This window comes from Macrobrachium rosenbergii, chromosome 34, assembly GCF_040412425.1.
Source record: "Macrobrachium rosenbergii isolate ZJJX-2024 chromosome 34, ASM4041242v1, whole genome shotgun sequence".
Classification (NCBI taxonomy): Eukaryota; Metazoa; Arthropoda; class Malacostraca; order Decapoda; family Palaemonidae; genus Macrobrachium; species Macrobrachium rosenbergii.
In genome coordinates, this window is record NC_089774.1 from 2,669,050 (window position 1) to 2,691,929 (window position 22,880).

Genomic DNA, 22,880 nt, shown 5'->3' on the forward strand with positions numbered 1-22,880 from the left:
ATTCACGTTTTTTTTATTTATCAGCCACTGAATCACGTGATTATTGCTTCAATGCGGCAATGTTATTGGCACGATAATGCCAAATCTGACATGTGGCACCACATGAAGGTGCTAAAAGCTGTAAAAAAAAAAAGTATTCATGTGACACCACATGGAAGTGCTAAAAGGTGTAAAAAAAAGTATTCATGTGACACCACATGAAAGTGCTAAAAGATGTAAAAAAAAAAGTATTCATGTGACACCACATGAAAGTGCTAAAAGCTGTAAAAAAAGGTATTCATGTGACACCACATGAAAGTGCTAAAAGCTGTAAAAAAAAGTAATCATGTGACACCACATGAAGGTGCTAAAAGATACCACAAAAATGTGATCGGGTCCCATAGTCGTGTATTCGCATCTATCCCCCTGCAATATTTCAATGTCTATAACTCGGCGATACACCGCCTTATGGCTCACGCTTTTCCAACCCCTCCCCTCCCCGGAACTCTAGCCCCCTCCCACGCCATCCTTTATCGTCTGCCCTTTCCCTCCCCACCTCCACTCTCCCCCCTCCCCTTCCGCGAATTATCAGCTACAAACAGACGAGTGGGAGAAGTAATCGTAAATCGCGCTTCTGCCCGGACAAACGACCTCCCCGGTTGGAAAGGGGTTCCGAGGGTTTGCATAAGGCTTTACACGGTCGTCAATTCCTTTTGGGGGGGTTTATCACGAATCATTTCCTACGTGTGATTTAATGACTTCTTTCTTGTTGGGCAGATGTGAGGTGGTACACACACACACACACGCACATATATATACATATATATACATATGTAATTACCGAGTGGATCTTCCTTGGTTGTCCTCCCCCGGGTGACAGTAGGGGGGACATGACACAGCCACCCACCCCCTGCAAACCGGTTTGTCCGTCCCAGTTGGAGGCGGAGTAGGTAGGGGAGACAGCAGCGCCAACTAGCTCGTATATATATATATATATATATATATATATATATATATATATATATATATATATGTGTGTGTGTGTGTGTGTGTGTGTGTGTCTGTGTGTAATTGTGTGTATATATATGTATATTATATATTATACATGTATGTACGCTTGTATGTATATGTATACCACTTCGGCTTACAAAGGCCTACAGGAATCGTGAGTCAACTTATTTGTACAATTCCTTTGTTTTAGATCGAACAAGGTTGAGCCTAGAGGACCAGAGAGAGAGAGAGAGAGAGAGAGAGAGAGAGAGAGAGAGAGAGAGAGGTAATGCGTTTATACTAAGAGGTATATGACAGGTGGCGCAGGGGAAAAACATCCCATTTTTTATTTTTTATTTTCCTTCATGCACCCACACGTCGCCACATCAGAAGAGAGAGAGAGAGAGAGAGAGAGAGAGAGAGAGAGAGAGAGAGAGAGAGAGAGAGAGAAGCATTCATCCCGATAGCTGACAGATTTTGCAAAACCCGAAAAACATCATTTTTTTTTATTTTATTTTTGGAAGTCTGGGGTTCATCCAGAATCGATGAGCTTGAATCTGCGGCGATTTCCAACTGAGAAGTTTTAGCCTCCGAGGCAATATCTCTCTCTCTCTCTCTCTCTCTCTCTCTCTCTCTCTCTCTCTCTCTCTCTCTCTAGCCAGGAGGAAGTTTCAAAGGAAAACTTCCTTATGCTTATTGCATTTCTCCAGGCTAGATTTATAGGAATCACTTCTTTCAGGGAACTTGAAGTAGAAGAATTTTCCTTCTCGAAAATATCACTGAAAGGCCTTTTTTTTCTCTCTCTCTCTCTCTCTCTCTCTCTGCTGAGACTGGCCTCAAGTGTCGTAAAGGTTTTGATAGGGTGAAGAGGCCCCCTGTGGACCTGTGGACACTGACCAACCAAAACAGAGACTCTTATGAAAGCTCAAGCAGGAGAGTATCCGTATATCTATTTTATATGTGTGTAACATATTATGCAGATTAAAGGCATCTAGGTTACTTACGAGCTTCGTGACGGTACGTAACGTCCCCCAGGTCGGATCTTATTTCGATCCTCTCTTATATTACTGTCATTTGTTATCATACTTGCTCACTAGTCAACAATAAACTAGAAATAGAGAAAAGTATAAAAGTAATTTATTTGTGAAAAAAATTGATCTTTGTCCTAAGATATAAGAATGAGCTAAGGAATATTTTTAAAGTATTGTACTTGTCACATGTTCGACTCCTGATTGAGGAGGATTGAATTTTGTCCCTGGTAGTTAGACGACATTGATGATACAACCAGTTAGAAAGGATGGGGATTGCAATCTCATCCCCTAAAATATGCTGATAACTGGAAGGTTCTATATTATATACATTATATATATATATATATATATATATATATATATATATATATATATATATATATATAATTCTCTATTTAGGGATGAGGTTGCTAGTCCCATGCCAGTATCCGACCTGATTCCAACCAATCATAGTCGTCTAATCACCAAGTACAAAATTTACTGCTTAAATCATCAGAAGCATAAAGAACTTCTCCAGAAAATGGGATCAGAGCCCTCTGCCACCCTTGTGGGATGGAATTTGGGCACACACATACATATATATATAATATATATATATATATATATACATATATATACATATACATATATATATATATATATATAGTCCAAATAATTGTCATTTATAGTGCTAGATGAACAAGCAAACAAACCCTCTCTCTCTCTCTCTCTCTCTCTCTCTCTCTCTCTCTCTCTCTGATAGACACCAGCTTCCGAAAACGATCGGGCCATTTATCCAGCACAAAAACAGAGGGAATAATCTCGCCTCTATCGTCCACTAAAGCCCCGAGGATCGTCTTTTGGGGAGCTTCGACTTCGGTCGTTCCCCACTTTCGTCGAAAGGGTTTAGGAACTTTGGGGATTCGTGAGGAAGTTGGTTATCTCTTTCTAAAACTTCCCCGGCTCCGCCTTCGAGTTTTCTCTGTCGGCTGACACAGAAATTCTTCTCTGCCCAATTTTGAGCGATAAATCTGCTTTAGGGAGGGGAGGGGAGGGGGGGATATGGCCAGGTAGATGGTGTAGGTGGTAGAATCTGACTGGCATAACAGCTCTGAGGAGTCATATACAGGGTGTCCATAAAGTCATGGTGCCATTTGAAATACTTGTAGCTTCGTAACTATACATGATAGAATTAATCTGAAAGAACGGTGAGAAAGCTTGATGTGTCTAGTTTTCCTGTGTTTATGAAGTTTTTATTTATTATTTGTATCATAAAATATTTTCTGCAATTTCTGAAACTTGAAAATGACTTCTTGTTTCAGAACCGCTGTTGACCCACGGCTTCGATAGAAGAGAAAGTGAGCTGCGTTTTTGGTTGGCTGAGCTAAAATGCACTTCCGCTGTCCAAAAAAGGTTTACAACCCAGTACATTAAAGGAGAACCACACAGGAATTGCATGGCCTGGTGGATGAAGAAATTTAAGGAAACAGGTTCTGTTGCTGATAAACCGCGATCTGGCAGACCAAGTGTTGATGAAGGAACTGCAGCTTCTGTAGAAAGGTCCCTTGAAAGAAGTCAGAGAAAGAGTCTATGACGAGCACCTTTGGAGATGCTTTCGAAATCTTCTGTGCCTAATATTCTGCTGGAAAGGGCTTAAAATGAAAGCGTACAGAATCCAAAGGCTTCATCAGTTCAATGAAAGAATTAATACTTATGCATTTTTGAATGGTCATGCAATTTCTGTGTTGTGCTTCTTTCTGGAGAGCGACAGTCCATTTTAGCTCAGCCACCCAAAGAACGTAGTCAGTTTCCTCTCTCTTCCATAGAAGCCATTGGTCAGCAGCTGTTCCTTAAAGAAGTCATTTTCAAGTTTCAGAAGTTGTGAAAAATATTTGATGAGACAAATAATAAAGGAAACTTCAGAAGAACGGTGAAACTAGTCACAAAAAACTGTCTTATCATTTTTACAGGTTAATTCTATCAGGTATAGATACGAAACTAGAAGTATTTTAAATTGCGCCATGATTTTACGGACATGCTATATATATATATATATATATATATATATATATATATATATTGGAACTAATCAACACATGAACGTGTGGTTCACAGAAATACATTTCTGACTCACGTCGGGATCGAATCCCGGTTTCCCGAATGGTAGGCCAGTTGATAGCACCGTGGCCTTTCATATGAGAGACGGGGTTCGATCCCGATGTGAGTCAGTGATTTTTGTATATATATACATATATATAAAAGGATGAGGCAGCTATCCCCATATCCTTTACTACTGTGGCTGCGACCGCCACAATCGCCTCACTACCAGGTACACGACCAACTGTATGAGTCCACAGAACCAAAGTTAGTTTTATGGGAAATGAAACATATATATCGTTCGTCCTCGCCTGCAACTCGAACTCTGCTCGGTTCTCCAACTCCTCAGTACTGGAGTCCTTTCATATACTTGGGTACTCTCTTTCTCTTTCCGTATTCCCTGGCTTCTATAGCCTATCGCTTTGAACTGGATGGAGCTCTTTCTTCTTCCAATGTCATTTTTCATATCTCCTTCGGGTCTGGGCTGGTCAGGGCCATTTGGCTGTGCGTCCTTTGCATCTGCAACAAAAAACAAGTAAAAAATGCGCCGAAGAAATCGAGTTTTCTGTACAGCGTATAATGCTGAATGAAACTTTCAGCCACTGCCCATGAAATTCTTAGCCGAGGCCCATGAAACTCAGCCACGGTCCTGTAGTGGCATGTGTTGTTGGTACCTATAGCGGTGCCAGAAGTACGATTATGGGAAGATTTAACCTTAAATAAAATAAAAACTACTGAGGCTAGAGGGCTGGAATTTGGTATGTCTGATGATTGGAAGGTGGATGATCAACATACCAATTTGCAGCCCTCTAGCCTCGGTAGGTTTTAAGATCTGAGGGCGGACAGAAAAAGTGCGGACGGACAGACAAATAGCTCTCAATAGTTCTTTTCTTTTACAGAAAACTAAGTCTGCTGTTACTAAGTATGTACTTGTTAGTAGATTTATTCGTTTGTTTGTTTATTTATTGTTGCTGGATTTCATCTGTCCATGTCTAGAGAGAGAGAGAGAGAGAGAGAGAGAGAGAGAGAGAGAGAGAGAGAGAGAGAGAACTGAATGAAGGCGTCTTCGGGAAAGATGCAAAAACCGAGCCTCGGAAATGCCGGGAGGAACTGCGCCAAGTCCCGGATGTAAGAAAAATGAACTCTCTCTCTCTCTCTCTCTCTCTCTCTCTCTCTCTCTCTCTCTCTCTCTCTCTCTCGACTTCGAAAGGAGCGATAGCGTTATGAAAAGCTGTGTACGTTTTACCTCCTCCGGTCGGGCTGTATTTTACAACTTGGCTTTGAGGGTCTGAAATGTATATTGTGAGTGAGGTGATATATTGGGCTGTTTTTCTTTTCTTTTTTTTTCAGTCTATTCATAAAGTTCTATTCATGTTGTGAGTTTCTGTTTACACACACACACACACACACACATATATACATATATAGTGTGTGTATATATGTATGTATGTATGTATGTATATATATATATGTGTGTGTGTGTGTGTGCGAACAAATATATAACCTTTTTCTATAACAAGGGGTGGCTTCAGATAGAAACAAATCATCATTCACTGTCCGGGTGTTCCTTTAGTCTTGAACAGTATCAGCTGCTTAATGTATCTTCAGAGAAGTCTCCTAAGCAGTGCGTCACACTCCCCACCTCTCACAAACACTGAGCTGTTCAACTCACTTCGCTTTCTTTTATCAGTAATTTCCACCTTTTAAATTCTTATTATCCAAAGAACACAAATCTGCCTCAAAAGCTTTCATCTTTCTCTTTATCATTCGTGTTGAACATACACACTTCACTTCCATGAAGAAGAGTTGGCTCAACATGGACATTCTTCTTCCAAAATCACTGCGAGACTTTTCTTGCCTCATATTTTGTTATTTACCCCTTTTCTCATCCTGCCATATTCCATTACACGCCCTTCTGTTCTTCCACTACCCATACCAGCATTCATTCTACAGCCACTTTTAAAATCTTTCACCATTCTCTGTGACTCTTCAGTACTGTCACCAATTCACACTATAACCTGTAAAGATAACCACTTTTGATTACCCTCCTTACATCTTGAAGAGCCGTTTCCAAAAGCATTCTCAGATTTACATAAGCCTTTATATTAGCCTTTCAACTTCTGTATCATTCAGATTTTCTGTTTTTGATATATATATATATATATATATATATATATATATATATATATATATATATATATATATATATATATATATGACTAACTTCACAAACCACGTGCATCTCAAAAAGCAAGAATTCTGAAGTGGAAATGTATTTCAGATCTGCATATCCTACGTACGCCCAGACCTCTGTCTCTGAATATCCTACATATATTCAAACCTCATTCCATCCATACATTCTCTCGTGGGGTTTTCTCATGGCTTGACATGCCAAAGACACATCGCAACAGGGGTTGGTGGGGAAGAATTCTTTCATTTTACCCCATATTCAGAGGGCTGTGGCTGCGGTTGGTGTATTTGTCTTACACAAACACACGCCCAGTTGATCGACGTGGAATAGGGGCAAGTATGGGGAGAGAGAGAGAGAGAGAGAGAGAGAGAGAGAGAGAGTTCAGCCAGATAGATTTTGGTTATTTTTCCCCTCAATTTATATCTGGCACCATTTAATGTCTCTAGGATGATAACTGCCATACCTACAAGCCTCTCTCTCTCTCTCTCTCTCTCTCTCTCTCTCTCTCTCTCTCTCTCTCTCTCTCTCTCTCTCTCTCTCTCCGGTTCGTACAACTCATTATGGAGAGGAATTAGGTAAATACCCGCTCTCAAATCAAAGCGAGAGTCGAGAATAATTAGGGGCCCCTCCATAGGCCTGCCCTAGATCACGCGTCTAAGCCCTTTTAATGTCGTAAGGGAAATTGACCTAAATAAGGTCAGATGTAGGGTCAGATGGCTTGTCTCGGAGCTTAATTGGTCGGAGAAATCACGCTGGTTAGGCCTTGTTGGCAGCCTCGTATTTTCCCCTCATTTTTTTTTTTAGTTTTTGTTTCCATTCATACGATTTTATTCCCATTGATCTGAAGCTTATTCCTGAAGTTTATTCCTTTCCTTTATGCTGTAATCTAGTCTTATTTTCTTTCTGATTATCTTCTATCTCTCTTCTGTCTCTATTCGTCTATAGTAATTGTGGGAAGTTTATCTCTTCTGTCCCCAACAATCGGCGAAATATTCTTCTCGTCTGTCTACAACAATTAGAAGAATCATCACGTCCCCACCACAACTAGTGGGGGAACCTCTTTCTTCATCTTTTCCCCAACAGCTAGAATTGGGGACTTGATCTTTTCCCCAACAGCTAGAATTGGGGACTTGATCTTTTCCCCAACAGCTAGAATTGGGGAATTCGTCCTTCAGGTTACTATCCAATACTTTTCCACGAGGGATTGTAGAATTTCCTCGTTTCTTGAATGGTTCCCGAAAACGAGATGGGGATTCTTTTGTTGTTCCTGTATTCATGGGGAATTTCTCTTCCTTGCCTTTACAGATTCCCCTCCTGCCCTCCACGAAAGGGGAATTTTCTCATTCTTCCTGCCCCTAACCTTCTAAGACTAAAAATTGTGGAATTTATCTTCCGTATTGTTGTCCATCAACGAAATGTGGGGGAATTCTGTTTCTGTCCACCCTGAGATAAGTGGGGGGATTCTACCCTACTGCTTTCATCCTCAAAATATGGGGAATTCTCTGTTTGTGTCCACCCTCAAGTGAGTGGGGGATTCCTAGCTACTGCTTTCATCCTCAAAATGTGGGGAATTCTCTGTTTGCGTCCACCCTCAAAAGAGTGGGGATTCTTCCCTACTGCTTTCATCCTCAAAGTGTGGGGAATTCTCTTCCACCCACCCCAGAAAGTATGGAAAACGTATTTTGATTCCCCTGTATGGGGAATCCCTCCTTTGTCCTGCATCCCTAAATCTCTTCCCCAACAGTTGGGGAATGTCCCAAACAAGCAAATGAAGGACAAAGTGAAGGACATCATCGGCCATTATCTCCCCCAGGTTCCTGGGGAAGACCTCGTGGACCAGACACGAGAAGACATAAGAATAAGAATAATTGAGGAATTGTAAAAGTGGCGTCAGACGGAAGAATGAAGGAAATTTAGTTCTAGATTTATTCTCTCTCTCTCTCTCTCTCTCTCTCTCTCTCTCTCTCTCTCTCTCTCAGTGGTTTAGTGTTAGTTTTTATGCGTTGCCCCTGTCTCTCTCTCTCTCTCTCTCTCTCTCTCTCTCTCTCTCTCTCTCTCTCTCTAAGTTGTTAGTTTTAGTGTTTATATGTTTCTTTCTCTCTCTCTCTCTCTCTCTCTCTCTCTCTCTCTCTCTCTCTCTCTCTCTCTCTCTCTCTCAGCTCGTCCAAAACTTCATATCTCGACACCATCGGAGACCTTTGATGTTGCGGAGTCGATCTGATAAGCCAATCAATCAATCCCATATCTCGATAGAAAGGAAAAAGCAATAAAAAGTCAGAAATAGCAAACGAAAGGCGAATTAAAGCAAAGACAGATGGAAAGGGGAAAAACGGACAGAAGTGACATTAAAGAAGAGAAGAAGAGAGATAAGAAATAAGAGGGTGTGGAAAAACTTCAGATGAGCAAAGATAAATAGAAGGAATTATGAAGAGAAATCGTGTTGGAGCGTATGTTATTTGTTATAGAAATTTATTTTTATATTTTGTATTTGTCTTTCAGCTAATATATTCTGATGTTTTACTTGATATTTAATGTATGTATTAATTTCCAGTGTATATTATTTAATTCTTATCCTCTATCACAAATTGTCTTCGTTTTATTCACCGTCTCCCATAAGAGCGATTATTCTTTGGCGAATAATCCAGCTATATTAAACGCAATCGACACTAGGAAACTTTGTTCACAAACAATAGATTTACACGGTTTCCGAGTTGTTTGCACCTTTTCACAAACAACTGCAAGTAGTTTGAAAACATCGTTTGCGAACATTAGCCCAGTTCACACCAGGAAGCTCTGTTCTTAGACGGTGTTTGCAAACCAAACTCTTGTCATTGTTTGTGAACAGTATGCAGACTGTTTGCAGACATTGTTTACAGGCTCTTTCTAGCCTTAAAAGAAAAACCTATTTATGTATCCAATTCTTTCTCTGTAACAGTCTACTGGGATGACTTCCACGTTTAGCTGTCACAAAGTCCTAATCAAGAAATTGAAGAACAACACTGTAGTTGATATATTGAACGCATTATCTAATTGCAAAAAAGCTTCGGTTTTTTATCATTTTTACGGGATAGGTACTCCTCTGCTTATAATAATTATCTTTTACTTGCAAAGTGACTTCCGTCAAAAAAAAAACGTCTGCTTCTGTTGAAATAAGACTCATATTTTTCTGTGATCTCGAACTGTCATCATCATCATTGTCACTGTTATTTTTCCTCATTATAGAGACCCCCGCCGGTGGATCAATCAGAGTGCCCAATTTATTTGTCAGTTGCAGCTTTTAGATTCCTCCAAAAATTATTTCCTGCGTGTCATAATCATTTTTGAATAGATGTTTTTACTTCCTAAATATCTGTTAAGTTTATAGTTCTTTTGGGAAACTTATTCGATGAATAGTTTGAATGTTTTTTTTTTATTATCTGTCTTATCAAACCGTATAAAAACATTCTTAACAGGAATGACTGACATTCGTTTATTTTATCAAATTTTGGAGACGTTTTGTTGACATAAAAAAATATAAGAAAATTCCGTCATCCTTATTCTGTCTATCTGTCTATCTATCTATCTTCTATCTATCTATCTATCTATCTATCTATTTTCTATCTATCTATCATCGTTATCCCTTCGTGCACCCCTTCCGACACCAGCATTATCCGATCATTTTTCATTCACCTCCCTGCTGTCCCTGCGGAGTATTCTCAATTTCCTGCCCTTCTTCCCTTCTCGTATTACATTCCCTGAGCCCCCTTGCCCATGGCACACTCTCTGAGCGCCTCGTCTCTCTCTCTCTCTCTCTCTCTCTCTCTCTCTCTCTCTCTCTCTCTGTCCTTTAAAGTGATGTGGAATTCCTTCGTGATAACTCTCATCCGTCGACCATCATCCTTTGATAACATCAATTAATTGAACACCGCCTCATTAAACCTCCATGGGACATCCTCTCTCGAGCCCCGTGCCTCCCTCCCCTCTCCACCCCCCCTCTTCTGTCATGTCTCCACCACGAAAGCCTCCTCCTCCTCCTCCTCCTCCTCCTCCTATCTCTGTCGTCGTGACTCCTCCATGGAGGCCTCTTTCCTTCCCCCTCTCCCCTTCTTTTTCTAAGCCTCTTGCTCAGGTCTTCCATGAACCTCCTTTTCCCCCCTCTTCCCCATCCAGCCCCATCGGCCTTCCCCAGACCTCCTGGAATTTCTCATTCTTCCCCAGACCTTCCGTAATTTCTCATTCTTCCCCAGACCTCCCGGAATTTCTCATTCTCCCCCAGACCTCCCGGAATTTCTCATTCTTCCCCAGACCTTCCGGAATTTCTCATTCTTCCCCAGACCTCCTAGAAGTTCTCATTCTCCCCAGACCTGGAATTTCTCATTCTTCCCAAGACCTGGAATTTCTCATTCTTCCCCAGACTTCCCGGAATTTCTCATTCTTCCCCAGACCTCCCGGAATTTCTCAATCTTCCCCAGACTTCCTGGAATTTCTCATTCTTCCCCAGACCTCCCGGAATTTCTCATTCTTCCCCAGACCTCCTGGAAGTTCTCATTCTTCCCAAGACCTCCTGGAATTTCTCATTCTTCCCAAGACCTCCCGGAATTTCTCATTCTCCCCCCAGACCTCCCGGAATTTCTCATTCTTCCCCAGACCTCCCGGAATTTCTCATTCTTCCCCAGACCTCCCGGAATTTCTCAATCTTCCCCAGACTTCCTGGAATTTCTCATTCTTCCCCAGACCTCCCGGAATTTCTCATTCTTCCCCAGACCTCCTGGAAGTTCTCATTCTTCCCAAGACCTCCTGGAATTTCTCATTCTTCCCAAGACATCCCGGAATTTCTCATTCTCCCCCCAGACCTCCCGGAATTTCTCATTCTTCCCCAGACCTCCCGGAATTTCTCATTCTTCCCCAGACCTCCTGGAAGTTCTCATTCTCCCCAGACCTGGAATTTCTCATTCTCCCCCAGACCTCCTGGAAGTTCTCATTCTTCCCCAGACCTCCCGGAATTTCCCATTCTTCCCCGGCCATCGTGTCATTTCTAACTCATTACAATGTCTCAATCCTCCCCGACCCTAAAATCTGTCATGAATCCCATAGAACCCCTTCCAGGCGTCCTCCTGGAACTCCTTCCAGTCCCTCCCATTCCTCCTCAGCCCTCAAGACTCATGGATCCCGTACACTCCGACAACCCCTCCAAGTGAAACCAAACCTTCAAGACTGTCTTGAACCTCAATTCCCTTCCAGCCTCCAGTGTCATCAACCTCTCCCAGTCCTCCTGGAACGCCATCCATTCTTTCCTAACCATCATGGAACACCATGCCATGTAACTCCCCCCCACAACCCTCAAGACCCCGCCATGAATCCCCTCTGACCGTCCGGTTCTCCAGCCTTACCAACTCCCCCTCCCCCCAACCTCACCTCCAAGTCCTCCTCGACATGGTCCTTCAGGAACTGATCGTTGCCGCCCCTTAAAGGCCACTCCAGGAGGGTCAATCACCACACTGACTTTTGAAGAAGGCCCTTGTTGTAAAGAGGCGCTAAAGGTGTCTAATATCTTTAGCGTTTAAGGGGTCCTTCTTTCTCCTCCCGCTTCTTCTTCTTCTCCTTCTTCTTCTTGCAGGGATTTCCGAAGGCCTTCTTCTTTTTCTTCTACTTCTTCCAGAGAGTTCTGGAGGTCCTCTACGCACTCTTCTTCTTCCAGGGAGCTGTGAAAGACTTCTACTTGTTGTGTTACTACTTCTTCCAGGAATTTCGAGATGGCCTCTTCCCCCCCACCCCACCCCCCGTCATGTTCTTCTAGAGAGAACCCAGAGAGGGCATACCTCTGCCAAAGCAACTCTTAGAAGCACATATCTTTATTTTCTAGTTCATTTGAAGTCCGTCCATCTCCTCTGACAAGTGTACAAATCCACACGAGGACAGCTGTTGTTTCAATCGCTCATAGTGAACTTTATTAATGAATAAGACGGTTTCCATGGCGGCAAATCAACAACTTTTCATTAATGCATACTAGAGTTCCATTATCCAGAGGGGATTATCCAAACCCGTTCATCCGTTCTCAAGCAATTTTGTTAAGGCACACAGACATGAACAAATATATTTAATCCTCCCAATGTTATAGTTAGTGACAAACAGAGTCAATATATTTACTTGAGATTAATAAAGGTCTCTACGTTTTCTTGCAAGCGTGACGCAGATCCTTGCGTCTGTTTCTTTATTTTTTTTTATTGAAAGGAATGGCTAAAGACAGTGTCTGTTAGGGGAACAGACATAAATTGGACAGCTGTCTGTCGAGTTTCACTCCTATCATTTTTTTTAATGTGTCCTGTGTCCCTTCACATTCTTATAACATCATAGCTCTCTCTCTCTCTCTCTCTCTCTCTCTCTCTCTCTCTCTCTCTCTCTCTCTCTCTCTCTATATATATATATATATATATATATATATATATATATATATATATATATATATATATATATATATATATATATATATATAATATATATAATATAAATATAAATATATATATATATATATATATACACATGAGAGTATATATATATATATATATACATATATATATATATATATATATATATATATATATATATATATATATATATATATATATATATATATATATATATATATATAAATGTTTGTGTGTTTATAATATCAAGTCGTTCCCCTAAGTAGAGGTGGCTCCCTTACTGCTGGATCGTGGATGAACACATTGTGCATAAAACTTCCCCAAAACTAGCCACCTCGAACATTGACGCAGAAGTCGTCTCACCAGCAGCACGTCACGACCCTACACACACACTCAGCAACTTTCCTTTATAGACATCTGTATGTGTGTGTTTGTGTGTCATTGATAGCGAAGTTAGCAGCGCTGTTTGTAAACGAAGTTAGCAACGCTGAGTCTGGTCAATATATGAATGGGTGACCACCAAGAGATGCCAGAGAATGTCGGCATATAACTCCCATGAGCATCTTTGTGTTAGGACATGGGCTCTAGCAACTCCGTGTCGCCATATCTTAAAATATTTACTGAAAAAACGGAAAGGTTAGATCCATCTACAGCCATAATTGTAAGGGGAAAAGGCATTTACTCTCTCTCTCTCTCTCTCTCTCTCTCTCTCTCTCTCTCTCTCTCTCTCTCTCTCTCTCTCTCTCTCAAATCAGTTTTTAGAAAGGGTTAGGTGTTTATTCAGACCAGATTTCATTGTGGATTATTCCTTGTATAACGCGATTCCGAGAGATGACTTTTGGGGTCTGACCCTCACTTTCGATTCCCAGTTATCGTATTAAGGTGTTACCAAGTTTATTGCTTATTTTTAATCTTTCGTTTGCTTATTTCTATGACTGTACTCTTGCTCTCGCTTTGTTTGGCCTCTTCAGGCCTTATTTTTTGTTTTCTGTGTAAGAAAAATATTGTTACGGCTTTGTCTGTCCGTCCGCACTTTGTTCTGTCCGAACTTTTTCTGTCCGCCCTCAGATCTTAAAAACTACTGAGGCTAGAGGGCTGCAAATTGGTATGTGGATCATCCACCCTCTAATCATCAAACATACCAAATTGCAGCCCTCTAGCCTCGGTAGTTTTTATTTTATTTAAGGTTAAAGTTAGCCTCGATTGTGCTTCTGGCAACGATATAGGCTAGGCCACCACCGGGCCGTGGTTAAAGTTTCATGGGCCGCGGCTCATACAGCATTATACCGAGACTTCCGAAAGATTGATCGTTTCGGTGGCCTTGATTATACGCTGTAGCGGCTGTATAGAAAACTCGACTGCGCCGAAGAATTCGGCGCATTTTTTACTTGCCACCTGTTATCGCTCGCACCACACCCTGAATTATGTTTCTACCAGGGTGAAAGAAGGTGAAAATCATTAGAGTAAAATAAATAGAAAATAATTCAGTTTGGATGCAAGAGGAATTATATTTGATATTGTCGCTTTAACCCATATATTCATTTTGGAATTTGATTTAGGGTAACGCTTGACTTGAAAGCAAACCTTCGGCGCCATCGAGTTTTCTGTGCAGCGTATAGTGTTGTATGAAACTCTCAGCCACGACCCATGAAACTCTCGGCCGCAGCTCATGAAACTTTCAGCCACGGCCCGGTGGTGGCCTGTGTTGTTGGCACCTATAGCAGTGCCAGACGCACGATCATGGCTAACTTTAAACTTACATAAAATAAAAACTACTGAGGCTAGAGGACCGCAATTTGGTATGTTTGATGACTGGAGGGTGGATGATCAACATACCAACTTGCAGCCCTCTAGCCTCAGCAGTTTTCAAGATCTGAGGGCGGACAGACAAATCGGTTCCTTTTACAGAAAACTAAAAAAAAAAAATTAAGTTTAAAGTTTTTGTTTAGAGATTTTGAACATTATCTAAACAAGGAGTAACAGAATAAAAATTCATTATATTTTGTGTTCTTGCGTATAGGTTGGTTCAAATTAAGTTGGCCTTATGCCAGACTCTTCACTCGCGCCAGACTTCCCTTAAGGTGTGAAAATTAGAAAAGTAATTGGAAGTTCTTATATTGTTGTTTATGATTAAGCTGGCCTTATGCCAGCACGGGCTCTTGCTCATTGAGCACCCCGCCGGTCATTCGATGATGTGAAAATGAGAAGTATGAATGTTTCATTTTTATTTTCATTCCTTTTACTGTACCTCCTTCCATATTCCCTTTCTTCCATCTTGCTATCCACCTTCTAACAAATGTTGCATAGTGCAACTGCCTTGAGGTTTTCCTCCTGTTACACCTTTCAAACCTCCTTTTCTCTCAATTTCCCTTTCAGCGCTTAATGACCTCATAGGTCCCAGCGATAGGCCATTGGCCTAAATTCTTTATTCCATTCCATTCCACCATAAGAGTATGTGTGCGTAGTGGCTTTGATTCTCACGTGCGGACGGAAAAGTAGCAGCATTGTCAACGCTCGCCCCTGATTGGTCAACCGCCATGGCCGGAATACCCGAGCAAATGTATCATAAAATTTCAGTGCCCTGAAAAAGAATATTTTTATTATGGCTGACGTAAGCAATTATGCTTTCTTGAAATACGTGGATACCTCTACATCATCTCGGGCCATGTGGTTTCAAAATCTGGTCGAAACTCTTGTGACCTCATTTGACCTTTTCCCAGGATCTCTCGCAGCCTCTTACAGCCTGCCCTCCGAGCGTCTTCGCTTATGCAAATGAGGCAGGCCCTCGCCAGTCGGAAAGATCTGCCCTAAACGGTGGGGTCCTCGAGTCGAGAGGTCAAAGAAAAAAGGACCCTTCAGGGCAATCACGAACTGTGACGAGAAAGAGAGAGAGAGAGAGAGAGAGAGAGAGAGAGAGAGAGAGAGAGAGAGAGAGAGAGAGAGAGAGAGAGATTTAAAAGCCAAATTAAGTTGTTGTAGAAACGACGATTGGGAGAGAGAGAGAGAGGGCGCTGGGGTGGCTTCAGATATATATCTTCTCTCTCTCTCTCTTCGCCATATTTTTTTATCCTTCATGTGCAACATTATGTTCTCTCTCTCTCTCTCTCTCTCTCTCTCTCTCTCTCTCTCTCTCTCTCTCGTTCTTCATCATCATCATCATCATCTTCTTCTCCTCCTCCCAGCGGTGTAGAAAATGCTAACGTGGATTCAGGATTTATTAAACGTCCATCAGGCGTAATGGAAGAAGAAGAAGAGTTCATCTCGGGCTATACCTGAAAGTGCCTCTTGAAAGGTCCGCTTTACATTTTTATTTTCCGAATTTTTCCTCCCCAAAGGGAGGAAAAATCTGGTTTGCTGCATGGACTCAGCTCAGGGCTCTCTCTCTCTCTCTCTCTCTCTCTCTCTCTCTCTCTCTCTCTCTCTCTCTCTCTCTCTCTCTCTCTCTCTGTTATGCATCCAACAAACAGCGAATGTCAGTTGCGGGACTCAAAATTCCCTAAAGAAATTTCCTTAAGACGTTCAACGTTTTCTGCTTATTCAGCCATTAAAATTTTTGTGGTTTTAGAATTTTTATATTTCTGGATGGTTGAGCTACTTACACAGACACGCACACACACACGCATCTATATATTATATATATAGATAAATATATATAAACATATGTGTATATAAGGGTGTGTTTTTGGGGATGTACATGCGTACGTATCTCTGTCTATGCGTGGTCATAACAGTCAACCAATTGCTTCCTAAACCCCTGCACTAATGTATGTTGATTGAACATGCAAGAGGCGCCTTCGTAAGGGCTATTGCGCCTCATTAATATTAATGATGAATTATGGTTTCTCAAAGGCGCTCTTGAATGAGTCATCGTCTCTGGTTTGCATTCCATGATGATTTGTTAGGCACTGCCGTTCCTACCAGTCGCAAGCCAATCAAATACCCCCTCTCTCAGGCAGCCAGTTGTAATGTTTTCTCTTACCTGCCTGTGAAATTTCTTTCTACTTTCCCCACCATTCAAGAACAGGGTCCTGGCCGGCACAGTCTAGGAGAATCACTCTCTGTGCCTCTGTGTCGTACTCCTCAGTTCCAGAGGTCCTTTATTCCTCACACCGTTGGACTGTGGAACTGACTCCCTCAGGATGCTTTGCGGTTGGAACCACAAAAGGTCGAGCGTAGATGCAATGCATTACTACCCTAAAACAATTCACCTTGTATTTTATAATTATTTACGTTTTTATCTATTTATTTATTTGTTCATTTATTTTTTTCTTTTCTACTACTTGATCTCTTCTTTCTGTATTTCCTATTACTTTCTGTTACTTCTTTCAGTTGGGCGCCATATTCTTTGGAAGCTTGAATTTCAAATAAGTGGCCCCTGTGGGCTTGTTCTATATGAATAGGATATATCTTCTGAATAGTAATAATAATAATAATAATTTGGAAGGCGTCCTTCTTTTAGGGCAGTGTTATTAAAAACAATTGCTGTTTCAGCGGCATTTAGCTTGTAGAGAGTCTTCTCTGTTCGTATTATATTCTTCTCGTCTGCAGGTGGGTGGCATAATAAATTTCCAAAGGACACGGAAAGATACTCTACTTTTGCTGTTCACTGTACTCGTGTGTTTCAACATGCTCGCAGGTGCTCATCTACTGAGAGAATGTATGAAATGAAAATGTGGACAGGTATTCATAATAATAATAATAATAATAATAATAATAATAATAATAATAATAATAATAATAATAATAATAATAATCACGTTAAACTGCACAAGTATTGACATTAAACGAATCACATTGGAAAACCAAAGCCAGTGCCACTGAATGCGAACAAAACCAATTGACCAAACTACAGAACCGCTTAGAATCTCTGTTTGTTGACCTTTGTGAGTGTTTTCGTTTATTGATTCGGTCTTTGGCAGCGAGTGAAATCCCTGGAAATCTGTTTGTCATTCTACTGCAGTGACCTTTGACTCCTGTGGTGACCGGGTCACTGTTCTCTTTGCTTGTTCGATAACGTGTCAGGGGCCACTGACTTCAAATTCAAGCTTCCATAGAATAAGTTGATTTCAACCTCCCACCGCAGCAGAGACCACACCGCGGCAGTAACTGATCATGATACAAAGCGAGTGATTTTTCGTCGCCCTGGGGGAGACACGAACCCGCGACATCTGAGTGGCATGCCACGACACTAACCACTATACCAGCGACCAGTATTTATACTCTTATTACTAGAGTATACTGATCTACTGGTCTTTGTTGAGGTTGACGGTAGATATCCACAGCTGATATCACTGAGAGTAATTGTGATTGGCGGAGACTCACGCATAGCACCCACCAATTGGTCACAACATTGGCTGTGGATATTTACTGTCAGCTTAAAAAAAAATCTTGATTGTGTTGTTGTTGTTGTTATTTTCTTTTGCCTTTGTCGATATTTGAAACGTGTTAACATTAGTTCCTTCAGTTCTGTTTTGTTATTTCCCATAATTATTTTTTTTTCTTATAATTTTTGACGTTTCATTTTGTCTCTCTTTTATTTCTTCTGTAAATTGTTTGCTCCTCATTTTCATCATTTCGATACTCTTACCATTTTTGTTAAACATCATTGAACTGAATATAGAGTTTAGGCCAAAGGCCAAGCACTGGGACCCATGAGGTCATTCAGCGCTGGAAAAGAAATTGAGAGTAGGTAGGTCTGAAAGGTGTAACAGGAGGAAAACCTCAAAGCAGTTGTACTGTGAAGTATTTGTTAAGAGAGGTGGATAGCCCAATAAAAGAAAGATAATATGAATGGAGGTACAGTAAAAGGAATGAAAGAGGTTGCAGCTAGGCGCCTTAGGAAGGGACGCTGCAAATTAAGTAATGCCTACAGTGCACCGCATGAGGTGCACTGACAGCACTACTTCCCTACGGGTATCAAACGTCATTTCTTGCAGAGTTCGCTGTTTCACTTCTTCGCTCACGTGCAAAGTCAGTTCCAGCACTTCACTCATTTATTTCCTCGTAAATTTTGCTGTTTCATGACTTTCCTTCATTATTTTCTTGTGAAGTGATTGACTTTCATTTTGGCCACTTCTTAATATGCCTCGTTTATTGTCTTCTAACGCAACTTCATTTCAATGTTTACTGTTTCATTACTTCTCTTACTTATTTCCTAATTCCATTGATTTGAATTTTTGCTGTTTCCTTGTTCCGCCTCATTCATTTTCTTTCTACCTGGTGACTTCTAATTCCCTATTTTTCACTGCTCAGTTTAGGCGTTATTTCCCCTTCGTATCTCCCCTTACCAGTTTTATATTTTATATCTGAACTGTCCTCTGTTAATGTCTTTCAAGAGAATTTCATGCATTGATTTTTATGTGCTATTATTATTCTTTGAAGAAGACTAAAACACAGAAAATAATAATAAACAGAGATAAAAGAATAAAAAATTGATAATAAATAAAGATAAAGCAAGACACATGATCGCAGAAATGTGTCATCAAGAAAAATTCAAGGCAATTATATATGACATTGTGAAGTATAGTCTGCTTCTGTTTTTTCACTCTGACGGTAAATATCCACAAACGCTATCCTTAGAGCTAATCGTGATTGGCCATTTAAGTGCGTCGACCAATCAGAAGCTAGATCGAAGCTGATATCAGTTGCAGATATTTACCTTTTGATACAAAAGTTTCCATAAGGCTAATAAAATTGATGCAACTCACCACCCACCATAGGCCAGTTTAAGTGCGTCGACCAATCAGGAGATAGATCGAAGCTGATATCAGCTGCAGATATTTACCGGTAGATGCAAAGGTTGCCATAAGCTTAATAAAATGATGTTTTTGTGTTTGACGTCAGAACTAACCTGGTCTTGTCTCTTTCCAGCTGAGGGCTTCGTCTGCTACAGTCACATTCCAGGGACAGAAGGGACAAGTTGGGTCTTCTGTCCATCAACATCATGTTACACCGTCGGAGCGTCTGTCTGTAAGTCACACCAGTTCTCTGTCATTCGCTATTTACTGCCTCTGCTATAGTGGGTCGTACCATGTTTCCAAGTTTGCAGTCAGGCTTTCAAAAGTGTTGAACCATTTTTCAAAACAGTTCGGACACCAGCATTCAGATCGACTTGCTGTGACCGAAGTTTTTTGGGAAATGATTAATGGCCTTTTTTTTAGTGGATGAAAGTATATGATAGTCTGTTTGCATAAAGTTTAAGGATTTTCTGTATATTTTTTGTATTATTGATGATTAATTGCTTATATATATATTTACTAGCTATTCAAATAGTGTCGAGATACTTTTCATAATTATTCAAACACCATCCTTTTTTAAATAGTCTCAAGGTGAACAATGTTTTCTGAAGAATGGTATATGATTGATTGGAGTGCCTTCACAATTATATTTATGCTATAAATTCAATTTTTTTTTTTAGAATATTCCATAATAATTGGGGTACTTTTTGGAGCAGTAGTTCAAAATACCTTCAATATACTTTTCTCAAAATCGCTTGGGTCGAATTGCAGTGAACGAAGTATTCTGAAATGTGTTTCAGCACTTTTTGTTCATTACTGTACATGTCTAATTATAGATTTAAGTAAGTGTTCACAAGACATAGTATACGAATTTTGTGTACGTGAACTGGTAACGGACACGAGAAGAGATTATGCTACTACTACTACTACTACTACTACTACTACTACTACTACTAATAATAATAATAATAATAATAATAATAATAATAAACTGACGATGGAAGATGGGTAAATTTTAAAGACTGCAAAACTGTTAGAAGGAAGATGGCTAAATTTTAAAGACTGCAAAACTGTTAGCATACTTCACCACAAACTACTGAGAGTTTTATTCGTCATAAATGACATAACAATAATGATATTAGAAGTAGTTGTACTATTACGAGTAGTATTAGTAGTAAATGCAAAACGATAAGGCATTTGCTTGTAAGTAATTTCTATGAGACACTACTTTCTCCAAGTACAAGCACAACACCCCAAGCACAGGTCCCATGAATCCCTTTCATAGCCCACCATTTGGGAGGCTTCGCGTGGACATTTGTCTGAATTGAATAAGAACACAAATAAGAAGAAAGGTTAGAGGGGCATGGGAGGAATAAGAATGAGAACGAATAAAAGTTGAAAGATGAGATGGAAGACATTGATAACTGGTAGAGCTGAATCGGAGGCTGAGAAATTAGAGAGTTTCTTCAGTATATTTTATATGTACTGTTTTTAATGACTAGTTGGCTTTAGTGAGACATTCTCTCTCTCTCTCTCTCTCTCTCTCTCTCTCTCTCTCTCTCTCTCTCTCTGGCTGAGAGAGAACGCATCTATGAGCGGCCATTATCTAGGCAGAATCTCCTCTTTATCAGATTCTATCATCGTGGCTCTTATCGCTCTTCTTAATATTCAGCGCAAGAATTGAGGAGTTTCTTGGTGAATTTAACCACACGTGTGAGACGTGACAATGGTGCCAAGAGCTCTCTCTCTCTCTCTCTCTCTCTCTCTCTCTCTCTCTCTCTCTCTCTCTCTCTCTCTCTCTCTCTCTCAAGTTTTATGCCGCTTTCTCAGTCCTCCGAGGAAACTAGAACACTTCGAGCGTCTTTCTTTGAGGGAGTTTTTGTATGTTGTAATTTTTGTAAAACTATCTGTATTTTGCTTGTTTTAAGAGTCGTTTTGATTGACTGATTGACTGATTGATATATTAAAGTTCTCTGGCAGCGTGAAATTGCCATACGCTGCCATAAACTAAATTTTAATTTTAATCGCTATTTTAACAAAAATTAAAATCATGTTTGCACAAAAGATTCGAGAATATTAATAGATGAATTTATAAACACAAAAGGGAGCACAGAAGAGATTCGGTACGAGTATATCCAGAGTACTCAAGGTATAAGCAACGTTGGGTTTGGTCAGTATCCGTTTGGGTGACCGCCAAGACATACTTCAAAGTCCATGGGGTAGGCCTTGAGGCTTACAGCCTCACCCCAAAAATACTAACTGAAAATCGGAAACGTGACATCCCTCCATTGTAGGGAATAAGCATATTATTACTACTATCGAACAACCATAACCAGTGTTCTCAAAACTGGGGTTTTGCCATAGCCTCAAGCCTTTCACAATTTTGTGCTTTTGTTGTTGCTGTACTCGGGAGTAATTAAATGTACTTTCTTTTATTATTCTTCTATTTTTAGGTGGGTGTTCATGACGTATAAAAACTTTATAATTATTTTAATTATAATTATATATATGTGTGTGTGTATGCGTGTGTGTGTATTTTATAAATATACATATATTGAATCTGTTGACGTAGGTACGGTAGCCTTTTCACAATTGTTTCACAATCTTTAAATATGCTTGTCAGTACAAATACAATTCTTTAGGTCTGTTCCAGCTGAATGTGTTTCCATTTTGAATGATATTAATAATAATTATAAAAGTAATAACGGTGACAATAATAACTGGGTACAACAGCATTGTTGATTATATAGTGTATTTTTTCAAAGTCTGTTTCAAATAGTTCCCTCCTTGGAAAAAAGTCACGCAACAATCTCCCAACATTCTTCAAATAATTCTTGGAAAGACTCACGATAGAAGGTTGTTATTTTACTATGCAAAAACCTAGATGATTCATACAGTCACGAGAGACATAAAAATATTAACGTTTAACATTGATTTCGACGTGGCACGATCGCAAGGGGAGTCGTTACTGCAACGCATTACGGTGGTGTCGTTGATGCCTGTATCGATGCGGACGGTCAGGTCAGAATGTGTGAGCGATTACGGCAGTTTCTCGTCGGGTGCGCCGCTGCTGTCTAGGCGCCGATTACCTGATGGCTGTTGTTAGGTGGGCGTTGCCCAAATCATTAGCGTCATGGGTAGGGAATGTGCCGCGTGTACATTAGGTTTTCGGGTCCTTGTGGGCCATGAGAATACCTACTGTGCGGCTTTTGGGGTCATGAAATGTATGTCGTCATGCCGAGCAACGGGGCACTTTCGGCCATTCAGCGCTTAAGACATTGAAGAGGTGGAATTGAAGTGGTTAGACATTACAAGGATGTAAAGGAAAACTAGGACAAAATCCAAGTTGCACTAAGAAATAATAGTTAGAGAAGTTGAACAGCAAGGCTGAAAAAAAAGGAATCGGGAATGGAGACAGAGTAAAGGGCAAAGAAGTAGGTGCAGCTAGGAGCAGAATGGACTATGCAGTCGT

The 22,880-nt window shown here is 40.4% G+C and overlaps 1 long non-coding RNA gene across 1 annotated transcript in view; it reads left to right on the forward strand.

Moving 5' to 3' along the window:
- LOC136856050 (uncharacterized) overlaps positions 1 to 19,641 on the forward strand; it is a 24,755-nt gene extending 5,114 nt beyond the window's left edge. Inside the window, exon 2 of the long non-coding RNA XR_010858204.1 lies at positions 19,542 to 19,641. This is a non-coding gene — a long non-coding RNA (uncharacterized lncRNA). The remainder of the gene's footprint in view (positions 1 to 19,541) is intronic.
- The last annotated feature ends 3,239 nt before the right edge of the window (positions 19,642 to 22,880 follow it).